The sequence below is a fragment of the Hemitrygon akajei genome, chromosome 1, assembly GCF_048418815.1.
Source record: "Hemitrygon akajei chromosome 1, sHemAka1.3, whole genome shotgun sequence".
Classification (NCBI taxonomy): Eukaryota; Metazoa; Chordata; class Chondrichthyes; order Myliobatiformes; family Dasyatidae; genus Hemitrygon; species Hemitrygon akajei.
This window is the reverse complement of record NC_133124.1, coordinates 23,645,592-23,657,636: the sequence shown is the minus strand read 5'-3', so window position 1 is coordinate 23,657,636 and position 12,045 is coordinate 23,645,592. Positions and strand designations below refer to the sequence as shown.

Here is a 12,045-nt window from a genome sequence, read left to right as displayed (position 1 = left end):
ATTATAGTGAAACTAAGATCATCCCTTTGTTCAGAAATCTGACTGTTCAACATTTGAATCATCAGCTTCTGTCCAAGGCCCCGGTTCATCTCCTCCCACTAGCTGACTGGAGCCCCAGTTCTGGCATTCCCTTTAAGCTCAGCAGGGTCATGGCTCCATGTTTCCCCTTAAACCCACCTGGTTTCACCCCCACCATGCTCCTTTGAAACCCATTGCAACCTTGCCACTGTGCTCCTTTGAAAATTACCAGGTTTACTATGATGTCACGTCTCTTTTTTAAAGAGTGAATTAAAAATGTACTGGAGTGGTAACAAAAATAACATCCCATTGCACAGAACACAGAGATGAGGAGGAATTTGAGCCAAAGGATGGGGAATCTATTGAATTCATTACTACAGACAGAGGCCAAGTGATCAGGTCTATTTAAAGCAGAGAGTGAAGGGTGTTAAAGGTTATAGGGAGAGGGCAGGAGAATGGGGTTGAGAGGGAAAATAAATTAGCCATGTTGGAATGGCAGAGCAGAACCGATGGGCCAAATGGCCTAATTCTGCTCTTATGTCTTATTGGTTCTCTGGTCTTATGGTATCCACGTGGTCATGGAGCTAATGAGCAAATTCTGCATAAACAGCACTGAAGATCAGCAGCTGAACCCTCGCACCCGGTGCTATGAAGCATCAGGACTAACTGCGGCATTATTAACTTCAGACACTTCTTGTGTGGGGCTGAATGTCAGGGCCGTCTAATATTGCAAAGCTGGGATAGCCGCTTTACTTCAACGGTGGACCAGATCCAATGAAACTAATGGCATAAATCTGCTCCTATGTTTTAAGGTCTTGTGATCACAATGGAGTTTTTACTGTGGTAGGGAGATATGTTGATACTTTTTTAACCGCATGTGTGGATGAATGAACAACTACTTCCTGTAGGGCAGACCAGGATGTGAAATACTCAACCAGCCAGGAGCCTGGCAAGGGAGCAAACAGGAAGCCCCACTGTTGCTACCACAATCTTAAACTTGCAACATGTTGCTGATGCCTGAGATATAAAACAAGCCAATTTCCTGCAGTGTAGACTCCGGTTTGTAAATAGTCCCTACGTTTGTGTGTGAGAAAGAATAAGAGAGACCACAATTGAAAAAAACAACGATGAGAAAAGGGAACTGGGCAGGAAAAGGAAAGAAAGGAAAAGAGGGGAATGTGAGAGGACAAAATTGTAGAACTTAGCCACATTCTTCTTCTTCTAAAGGCATCACCCCCACTAGGCCACTGACAGCAACACCAGAGTCTTCTGCCCTGGACCAGTCTTTCGAATTATCCCCAGATGTAGCCCCTCTCTGAAGATCCTTCCTCTCTGAGACATGAGATCTTTGGAGCTCTGTTGGTGTTTCTGTAGCTCTGGGTTTTTGCAGGATGGGGTTACCAACCCCATGCCCAACCCTCCCCCGTTTGCAGCCAGGCTTGGGACTGCCCATGGCTGAGTTAATTTAACCACGTGATCAGATTGAAATAAAATATGATTGCAACTGCACTGAAAAGCTAATCTTCAAAGTTCATTAAAAAAAAAATAACTGGAAGCGCAGTAATAATATGTGACCATCTAATATTCTTTGCCAGCAGTCCATCAAATTGGCTGGTAATCTGTCTGATCCAGTGACTACATGCCATCCCTCACCAAGCATGTTTCTGAGCAAAGGCACTTCTATAATATCACTCTCCAACACTGCTGCTGAAACCTCTGTCCATACCCCTCTTGCATCCAAACCCGTTCACTACAATATTTCTTGTCAGCCAAGATCCTCTTCTCTCCATTAACTCCAATTCAATCAAAATCCATTTGTCCATTTCCTTCCCTAGTTCTACTTCAATTTTCTCCTGTCTTTACTGATTTGCACCATTTCCGGTTTAATAATGTTCAACGTCAAACTTAATGTCCTGACTTTGATTTTCAAATCCCTCACTGACCTTAGCTCAATCTCTCTCCAGCACAGGGGTTCTCAGCCTGGGGTCCACGGGCCCCTTGCTTAATAGCATTGGTTTATGATATAAAAAGTTTGGGAACCCCTACTCTATCTTTTAATGCTGCATTATTGAGTTTACCAACCACGTCCCTCTGTGTTATTCAATTTCTACAACTCTCCTTGACTTCATTAGGAACAGACAAATTAGGAAAGTGTTTAATTGGAGTTAAGGGGAAATATGAGAAAAGAAAACCTTACAAAAGGTTCAAAAAAACTAGGTAATGATAGAGATCTAGAAGACTATAAGGTTAGCAGGAAGGAGTTTAAGAATGAAATTAGGAGAGCCAGAAGGGGCCATGAGAAGGCCTTGGCAGGCAGGATTAAGGAAAAACTCAAGGCATTTTGCAAGGATGTGAAGAGCAAGAGGATAAGGCGTGAGAGAATAGGACCTATCAAGTGTGACAATGGAAAAGAGTGTATGGAACCAGAAGAGATGGCAGAGGTACTTAATGAATACTTTGCATCAGTATTCAGTACGGAAAAGGATCTTGGCAATTGTAGGGATGACTCACAGCAGACTGAAAAGCTTGGGCATATAGACATTAAGAAAGAGGATGTGCTGGAGCTTTTGGAAAGCTTCAAGCTGAATAAATCCCGGGACCGGTTGAGATGCACTCCAGGCTACTGTGGGAGATGAGAGAGGAGATTGCTGAGCCTCTGGCAATGATCTTTGTATCATCAATGGGGACGGGAGAGGTTCTGGAGGATTGGAGGGTTGCCAATGTTGTTCCCTTGTTCAAGATAGGGGGTAGAGATAGCCCAGAAAATTATGGATCAGTGAGTCTTACTTCAGTTGTTGCTAAGTTGATGGAGAAGATCCTGAGAGGCAGGATTTATGAATATTTGGAGAGGCAACATTAGGAATAGTCAGCATGGCTTTGTCAAAGGCAGGTCGTGCCTTACGAGCCTGATTTGAATTTTTTGAGGATGTGACTAAACACATTGATGAAGGAAGAGCAGTAGATGTTGTATATATAGATTTCAGCAAGGCATTTGACAAGGTACCCCATGCAAGGCTTATTGAGAAAGTAAGGAGTCATGGGATCCAAGGGAGCATTGCTTTGTGGATCCAGAACTGACTTGCCCACAGAAGGCAAAGAGTTATTGTAGACGGGTCATATTCTGCATGGAGGTCGGTGACCAGTGGAGTGCCTCAGGGATCTGTTCTGGGACCCTTACTCTTCGTGATATTTATAAATGACCTGGATAAGAAAATGGAGGGATGAGTTAGTAAATTTGCTGATGACACAAAGGTTGGGGGTGTTGTAGACAGTGTGGAAGGTTGTCAGAGGTTACAGCGGGACATCGATAGGATGCAAAACAGGGCTGAGAAGTGGCAGCTGGAATTCAACCCAGATAAGTGTGAAGTGGTACATTTTGGTAGGTCCAATATGATGGCAGAATATAGTATTAATGGTAATGGAGTGTGTGTGTGTGTGTGTGTGTGTGTGTGTGTGTGTGTGTGTGTGTGTGTGTGTGTGTGTGTGTGTGTGTGTGTGTGTGTGTGTGTGTGTGTGTGTGTGTGTGTGTGTGTGTGTGTGTGTGTGTGTGTGTGTGTGTCTCTTCGATAAATCTGCAAGCATGCAGCAAGTATAAAAGATCACAAACGTTTGATCACAAGATGAGAAACTTACATAGTCACGTTATTAGCACATGCAAACAATGCCAGGGTTATACTGAATCAGCAGTAAACCCCTGGTTCAGCTTCCGAATAGGCAGGAAATGTGTGTAAAATAATCAGTAAAGTGTTTTCTTATGCAAATTTTATGTACAAATATCAGGCACATTTTTTTTCAATGGTTCAATGGTTTAATATCAGAGAATGTATACAGTATACAACCTGAAATCCTTACTCTTTGCAGACATCCATGAAAGAGAAAGGAAAACAAACCCAAGGAATGGATGACAGAAAGCATTAGAGCCCCAAAGCACTCCTCCTATGCAAACACAGCAGCAAAAGTATCAACCCTTCCCCCACCATCTGAGCCAGCCGGAAGCATCAGCTCCCACCTCCCACCACGCAAGCGATAACAAAACCCCCAGAGACCATGATCTAGAGTCCATCGAAAACTACTGTCCACCCCACACTTCGTCATCTCCTTTCCCTCACTCGCGAGGGGTACAGAGGTATCACTCCTGCCACTGCGAGAGATGAAAAGTAAACAGCTCACTGTTTCGATGTTACAATCTGCCATGTCGCGTGAATGGATTCCCTCAACTCGAGGACCAGCAGCCTCTAATCCAATTTCTAGGTTGTTGCACATATTTTTTTTTACGAAGTGTGAAACTGATAAATACTGGTAATCAGCAGGCAATTGACATGCAAGTCCATGAAATGCAGAAGTGTTGAGGAAACCAGAAAACTCATGGAAACCCACAGTCATGAGCTCCAGATGGGCAGCACCAGAGGTTAGGATTGAACCAAGATCAGTAGAACTGTGAAGAAGCAAATCTACCAATTGCACCATGCCACCCCCAAGTTAATGTCTGAAATTTAGAGATGTTTGTGAATACTAAGGGAACTTGCACAGGTTTAATCATTGAGCAAGAGAGTGACAAGTGGTGTCAGTCCTGAACTTATTGAAAGTTAGAACAGACTTTAGAAGCTACACAAATTATTCTTGTCTTTACTTCTGAACAATATTTTTGTAATAATCAGTGCTAATCCAAATCAATTCTGAACAGAATTTTTGAGATTATGGTAGTTTTTGTGTTTGTACTACGTAATTATTGAAGATATGGTTGGGCTGAGTTCTCTAATCTTGGCAATTTACTGGCTAACGTTTTATAACCATGTGAGGAGACATCGTCAGGGCACTGTTGATTATGGTGTGTCTCCAAATGCTTGGCCTTTATATAATTTTCGATCAGCTGATTGGATGTAATTTTGGAAATTTGACTGTGAAGTGGGGAGGAAATCTCATCGCTGATTGGTTGTGTGGTGAACTTTGTGTATTACAATTTGGAATTTTTGCCCGCATTGGCTTGTAAATAGGATTGAGGTCTATGTGTTTGTTTACAGAATTGTTCGCAGAAAGTCATGCCTCTAGGAATTCCTTTGCAAGCCGTGTGTTGGCTTGTGCCAAGACTTTTACTGAGGTACCAGCTGAATTTGTGCTCCTCTTCATCTTCATGGGTGGAGACCAGGGAGAGTTGGTCATGCTATTATACAGCTAGATGATTGTCATGGATCCCTGTGGATAGTTTTCTCCCAGTTTGGCCAATGTAATGTTTGCTGCAGTCCCTGCATTGGATTTTTAAAAGCATATTGGTCTTGTCTAGTAGCTTGGTTCATTCTTTTGACCTGCAAGTACTCTCCTCAATGCTGCTATTGGCTGATGTATGATAGAATTCAATGTTCTTGGAGCAGTTGGGCTGTCATTTCAAAAATATTTCAAATGCCTGGAAGGCAACTCGTTTGGTCGCTTCTTGGTTGGTGTGTTGTCAACCTCATAGGCATCTTCATATGAAATTCTGTGGGCATCCATTTAGTGTGAATACTTCAAAGAGATGTCTCTCCTCTTTATCCTTTAGTTCCACTGTGCTGCAGCAAGTCTGCACTTTTGGGAGGTTTGATACAGCTCATCTTGTGTGCATTTGGTGGCTGCTGTGATAATTTAGGATCTAATCTGCATGTGTTCCCTTATGAAGTTTCCAAAGTGCCATCTGTGTTTCTACTGACAAACACATCCAAGAATGTTAGTTTCACCTCAATCTCTGTTTCCATTGTGAACTTAATATCATCGAATACATCGTTGATAAGTTCTATCAATTTTGCTGCAGTTTACTATAACAAAGGCTTCATCAACGTAACGAACCCAAATGTTAGAATTTATAATTGGCAACACTGCCTTTTGCATGATGGGCTCCTTATGAACCCAGAGCTGAGCAAATCCATTAGTGTCCCTTTCAGCTGTTTGTAAAGCATGCTGTTAAATTCAAAGTAGGAGCATAAGCAGAATTCTGCCAGTTTGCATATGCTATCTTTATTTAATCTCCCTTTGTTTGGCCTTTCTTTGGGGAGCAGTTCTATTAGAGTTTCTTTGGTTAGGCTAAGATCAAAGAAGGTGAACATAGAAGTGACGTCAAGCAAGATCATTGTTTCGTTCTCGTCTATGCAAACGTTGTCCAGTTTGTCCAAGAACTGTTGCACATTATTTATTGAGTATTCATTTCCTGCTATTAGATATTGAAGCCGATGCCACATTTCCCATGCTAAGTTGTAAGTGGGGGAATCCAGTAATGATACAATCGGGCATAGGGGTGTTCCTGTTTTATGAACCTTGGGAAGACTATAGAATTGTGCAATAATAGCACTGTTTGCCTTCATTCTTCAACACTCGTCTTTCATGACTTGTTGCAGGCTCTGAAGCTGTTTCAACTGTTACGTTCCCCAGTAACCGGGTAATTGACCAGCAAAGATAGATGGGTCCGCTGAGCCTGGTGCTACTATTTTCAAACGCTTTATTTATAAAGGGGCACAAACGTATGGTTAATACAAAACATTCGGATCATATACATCGTCAAAACTCAATCTAAAGCATAGGTGTAGTAATAATCAATCAAAAATGAGCTCTATCGTTGTCTAGGGGTTAAACGATTTGTCCAATTGAAATATAAAAGTCTCGCCAGTTCATGGAGGCTTTTTGCCGCTTGAGGGACCGCTGCGTGTTCATGGGTTGGAGAGAGAAAATAAACTTGCCAAAGCTTGAGATCGAGATCGAGAACGGGAGTTCCTCGTTGTCAGTCCGAACTCCTTTTCGGGGTTATTAGCCACTCGATTCCCTAGCTAGGGGATCCGAATCACACGTGTCTTCCGAGCAGCTTCCCGTTATTACGAGAGGAATGAACGATGGTGTCCGTCTAGTGCGTCGCTGGAGTACCACCTCCAGCAGTCTCCTTTTTATCATGGCTGGCAGATTTGTAAATGTCAATCAAGGTAGGGTGAGGTCATCCCCACACCACATTGCCCGAGGGTGTCCATGTCCCTGATATCTGGCACGTACTATAGAGTTGCAATTCACACAGGTGCCTCTTAGAACAATGGTCAACTCCGTGGCATTGTCTCTCATTTCCTGGGTCCAAGACCCGAATTAATAGCGATCTTGCGATTCTCTTGAAGGAGGGGGCTGAGGTCATGACACCTCCCCTCTTAAAAGTTTTTTTACCAGCGGTTAAAAAACAAGTTGGTACAGGATCTTTTTTTCTTTGGACTCTAACATACTACACAAGCTTTTCTCTTCACAGAGTACTACCGTTATACATTCCAGTCAGTATCTAAACAGGTAACAATTACAGTGCCCCTTTCTTTAATATCTTAACATCACGTACCGTACTAAAGTCTGGTAGCACCAAACTTCAGCTCAATAACCACCTATTTTTATTTATTTTCTTCAGCAACACAACTAAGGAGGTGTGATCTTAGCTTAGGTGCATCTACAAAAGTTTATACAAATACTAATCGTTACGGTCGTGTTATTTTACCGGCAGGTCTCCAAAGGGGTTGTCTTTATTAGTCACCGGCTTGGGCGCAAACCCGTACAACCGGCGTCGCTGTTTCAAAATGACAATTTCTATTAACCCTCTTCTCTTTCCCGGGGAGTTCCCCCGTGGGGAACTTGAGTAATTTGGCGAGGTACTCTCCCGCCTTTCCTTTCCTCGAGGGTTATCCTCTTAACTCCGTGTCCCCAACCTAGTCCATCATGGGAATATCCGCCCAATTCCTTAATGCTACACAGGTAGTTAACCCTTTTGTCAAGACCATACAGGCTGATGTGTTTTAGTTCGAACCTTTTTCTCCGGCCGCATTTAAATTTCGGCTTCCTCACAGCGCTTTCTCAAATAACAATAGCGTGTGAGGCCCCTTTACATTCCAAATCAACCTGTAATCGATGCGCAGGCATCAATCTAGACTTTAACTTTTTCCCATTCGATTTGGGAACTACAGATTTTCCGTTCTCCTCCACAACAACAGTTATCTCCCCATTCGCAAACTCCACCTTAACTCTGAACACCCCCTTCAGCACAGACACCTTCTTTCCCAAACCAAGTCTATCTGATCCAAAAGGACGGCCGTCTCGTCCAGCCGAGTCAAGTACCTCAGACTTCTTCTGAGCTCCGTGACTAGGTTCAGGACCACGTGCATCCCCATCTTGGACACACTCAAACGGGACATTGGCCTCTTCCAGGCTTTCAATACCCGTACCCTTTTCAAATTCTAAATTCCCCTGATCCTCCCAGTTACTCTCTGGGCAACTCACTTCCGGAGTAAACTCAACCCCGCAGGCTGAAACAACCCCATCTGCCAACCCAGCAGACTTCTTCAAGGTAATGGCATCCTTTTCATCTAGGACTGCCCTCATTTCATTATCGGGAACACCTTTAGAATTTTCAACTTCTTCAAACAGTCCTGCCAAACCAGACAGATCATCCATGTCCAACCCTGGACATTTTAACAGCTTTATCTGTTTCTCATCTTTATTTCCTACCTCTAGGACCTTTCTCTTCACTAAGGGAGGATCTACCTTCTCTCCCTTACCTCCTTTTACGTTACTATTCCTCATTCTACCGCCCTCGAAACCCTCGTAGCACAGGGTCGGTAAAAACGTCTGAGCCAATTTTAAACTGCTCGCTTTCTCAGCTGCCGCTCTCGACAGGCTGCGAGTGTCCGCGCATGCGGGATAGCTCGGGGACTCTATGGGCGGGGCCTCAACACGCACCGGTCGGCGGGTCATAGTCATGGCCGACCAAACTTTTCCTCCTGCTAAATCATTTCCAAGGAGGTCATCCACGTCAGTTCTCGGGAATTCTGATGGCCCCCCCATTTCAACTGATCCATACACCAGCTCACAATCCAAAATGACCCTACGCAAAGACACCCTTTCTGTCCCTTTTCCTATTCCTCTCAGGGCTACCTTGCCCGTCGGAGGTCCGAATTGTAATACGTTACAGCTAATTAATGATAGCTCCGCCCCCGTGTCTCTCCAAATCCGTACGGGAATTGGCGGGTCCCCCTTCCTCACAGACACGGTTCCGTGTGACATATAAATCTCCGACCCCTCGCGCTCTCTGCTCCCCTGGGACCCTCTTGCCGATTGTCTGATTACCATTGCACACCCGATAGGGATCGCTGCTTTCCCCCTCTCTGGTTCCTTTCTCGGAGCAAAGCATTTAGATGCAATATGACCCACCTTTCCGCAATTAAAACAGGTCAAGCCAGGACTTCTCCTGCCGTCTTGCCTCTCCTCCTCAATTTTACCACTAGCTCCCAGCGGGATCTCCGCCTCAGCCGGCGGACTTTCTCTACCGTTCCCACGGTCTCTCTGGTAACTTTTTGGCAAGGAAAACTTTGTCTTGTGGGTTAGGGCATATTCATCTGCGAACCTAGCAATTTCTGAGATGGACTGATTCGTCCTCTCATTTAAATACATTCGGATCTCTTCCGGAACACAACCTTTAAATTCCTCAATCAAAAATAACTCCCTGAGACGCCCATAATTCTCGGCCACCTTTTCTGCGGTGCACCAACGGTCCAAGAGCACACCCTTCTCGTGGGCTAGCTCGGTATACGTTTGATTCCACCCTTTCCTTAAATTTCGGAACCTTTGTCTATACGCCTCAGTTACTAACTCGTAACCTCGGAGAATGGCCTCCTTTACTTGATCATAATTCCCTTCCCCTTCTGGGGGCAATGCGGCATATACCCGCTGTGCTTTCCCTCGTAACACACTTTGTAACAACGCCACCCACTGCTCTCGGGGCCACTTCTGATTCACTGCCACCTTTTCAAAAAGCAAGAAATAACTATCAACATCCATCTCCTCGAAGGGGGGGACCACCCTCAACGCCCGACTAACATCAAACCCCTCCTCTCTCTCTTGCCCTTGAGCTCTTCGCTCTTGCTTTCACCTGTCCAGCTCCAATTCATTGCTCCTTTGTTTCTCTTTCTCTTCTGCTTCTGCTTCTAGCTGCTTTAGCTGGAGCTCATGACCCCGTTTCATCTCTAATTCCTTTAGTTTGAACACCTGCTCCCTTTCCTCAGCCTTTTCCTTTTCAGCTCATTCCTCAGCCTTTTCCTTTTCAGCTCATTCCTCAACCTTTTCCTTTTCAGCTGCTTCTAGCTGCTTTACTTTAAGATCATGGTCCAACCTTACTTTCTCCAACTCTACCTGATCTGTCCCACTCGCTAATCTCTTTTCGGGGATATTTTCCAAATCCTCAGCTGCAAACACCTCCTTTTCAATGTAATACTGATTTATGACCCCTCGCACTTCCTGCTTTTTCATTGATGACCTCTGCGAGGCCTAACCCCTTTGCCAGATTTACCAAGTCTGATTTGGTAGCCGTCCCTAGCGCCTCTACAGTCGGATTTCTCATAAATTCACCCACATCCATCTTTGCTGGTTTCCTGTCTGGCTACCTGCGTAACCAGATTTAAGTTTGGACTTACAGCCCAATTCACTGACCCTCCCCTTTTGGTTTCAAATCCGGGACGAGCAACCCACTTGTTACGTTCCCCAGTAACCGGGTAATTGACCAGCAAAGATAGATGGGTCCGCTGAGCCTGGTGCTACTATTTTCAAACGTTTTATTTATAAAGGGGCACAAACGTATGGTTAATACAAAACATTCGGATCATATACATCGTCAAAACTCAATCTAAAGCATAGGTGTAGTAATAATCAATCAAAAATGAGCTCTATCGTTGTCTAGGGGTTAAACGATTTGTCCAATTGAAATATAAAAGTCTCGCCAGTTCATGGAGGCTTTTTGCCGCTTGAGGGACCGCTGCGTGTTCACGGGTTGGAGAGAGAAAATAAACTTGCCAAAGCTTGAGATCGAGATCGAGAACGGGAGTTCCTCGTTGTCAGTCCAAACTCCTTTTCGGGGTTATTAGCCACTCGATTCCCTAGCTAGGGGATCCGAATCACACGTGGCTTCCGAGCAGCTTCCCGTTATTACGAGAGGAATGAGCGATGGTGTCCGTCTAGTGCGTCGCTGGAGTACCACCTCCAGCAGTCTCCTTTTTATCATGGCTGGCAGATTTGTAAATGTCAATCAAGGTAGGGTGAGGCCATCCCCACACCACATTACCCGAGGGTGTCCATGTCCCTGATATCTGGCACGTACTATAGAGTTGCAATTCACACAGGTGCCTCTTAGAACAATGGTCAACTCCGTGGCATTGTCTCTCATTTCCTGGGTCCAAGACCCGAATTAATAGCGATCTTGCGATTCTCTTGAAGGAGGGGGCTGAGGTCATGACACAACTAACTGTGTGTTTTGTTGGCTAACTTGGTACAAATGCTATATAGACAAAGCGGGAATCGAACACCTATTGGTGATCACTGACACTGCAACATGGTTGCACTAACCACTGAGCTACTGTACGTGCATCTCATCATGACCATGTGGAAATCCAGGTGTTCTACTTACCCCCACATTGCACAGATGGTTGATGGGCTGCTCATTATGTTATCATATGGGAGAAGCAAAATACTCAAAGGAAAATTGAAGGGCACATAACCAGCACTAAGTTGTAGGGGGCTGTGACTGTAATTTCATTTTCAACGACTCTGCCATTCATGTTCTGTGTATTATTCATTTACTTTTTTAATTGTATGCATGATTTATTCTTTTTTTTGCAGATTGGATATTTGACGGATTTTGTTGTGTGGCTTTTATGTTGGATTCTATTGTGTTTCTTTATTTTGTAGCTGCCTGCATGAAGATCAATCTCAGGGTTGTATATGGTATACATACTTTGATAAATGATGTACTTTGAACTTCGAACTTTGATGTGAGTATTTACTTTCAAGGGTTTATCTCTTGGAAATAAGAGTCAAATCTCTATTCTGTCGCTACCATCTCTTCATGCTCAATACTTTATGGCCCAGCACAATTAACCTACTTTTTGAGTTAGGCAGAATTTACAAAATGCTGTTGCAGATACAGATAACAGGTTATAAATTCAGTGAAATGGATACAAATTTGATCAAGGATTCAAAAAAATGCGACTATATTTGACT

The 12,045-nt window shown here is 44.0% G+C and overlaps 1 long non-coding RNA gene across 1 annotated transcript in view; it reads left to right on the top strand.

The window, feature by feature from the left end:
* The window catches only part of LOC140730073 (uncharacterized), a 100,862-nt gene that overhangs the window by 84,934 nt on the left and 3,883 nt on the right, over positions 1-12,045 (top strand). Inside the window, exon 2 of the long non-coding RNA XR_012099515.1 lies at positions 11,734-11,816. This is a non-coding gene — a long non-coding RNA (uncharacterized lncRNA). The remainder of the gene's footprint in view (positions 1-11,733; positions 11,817-12,045) is intronic.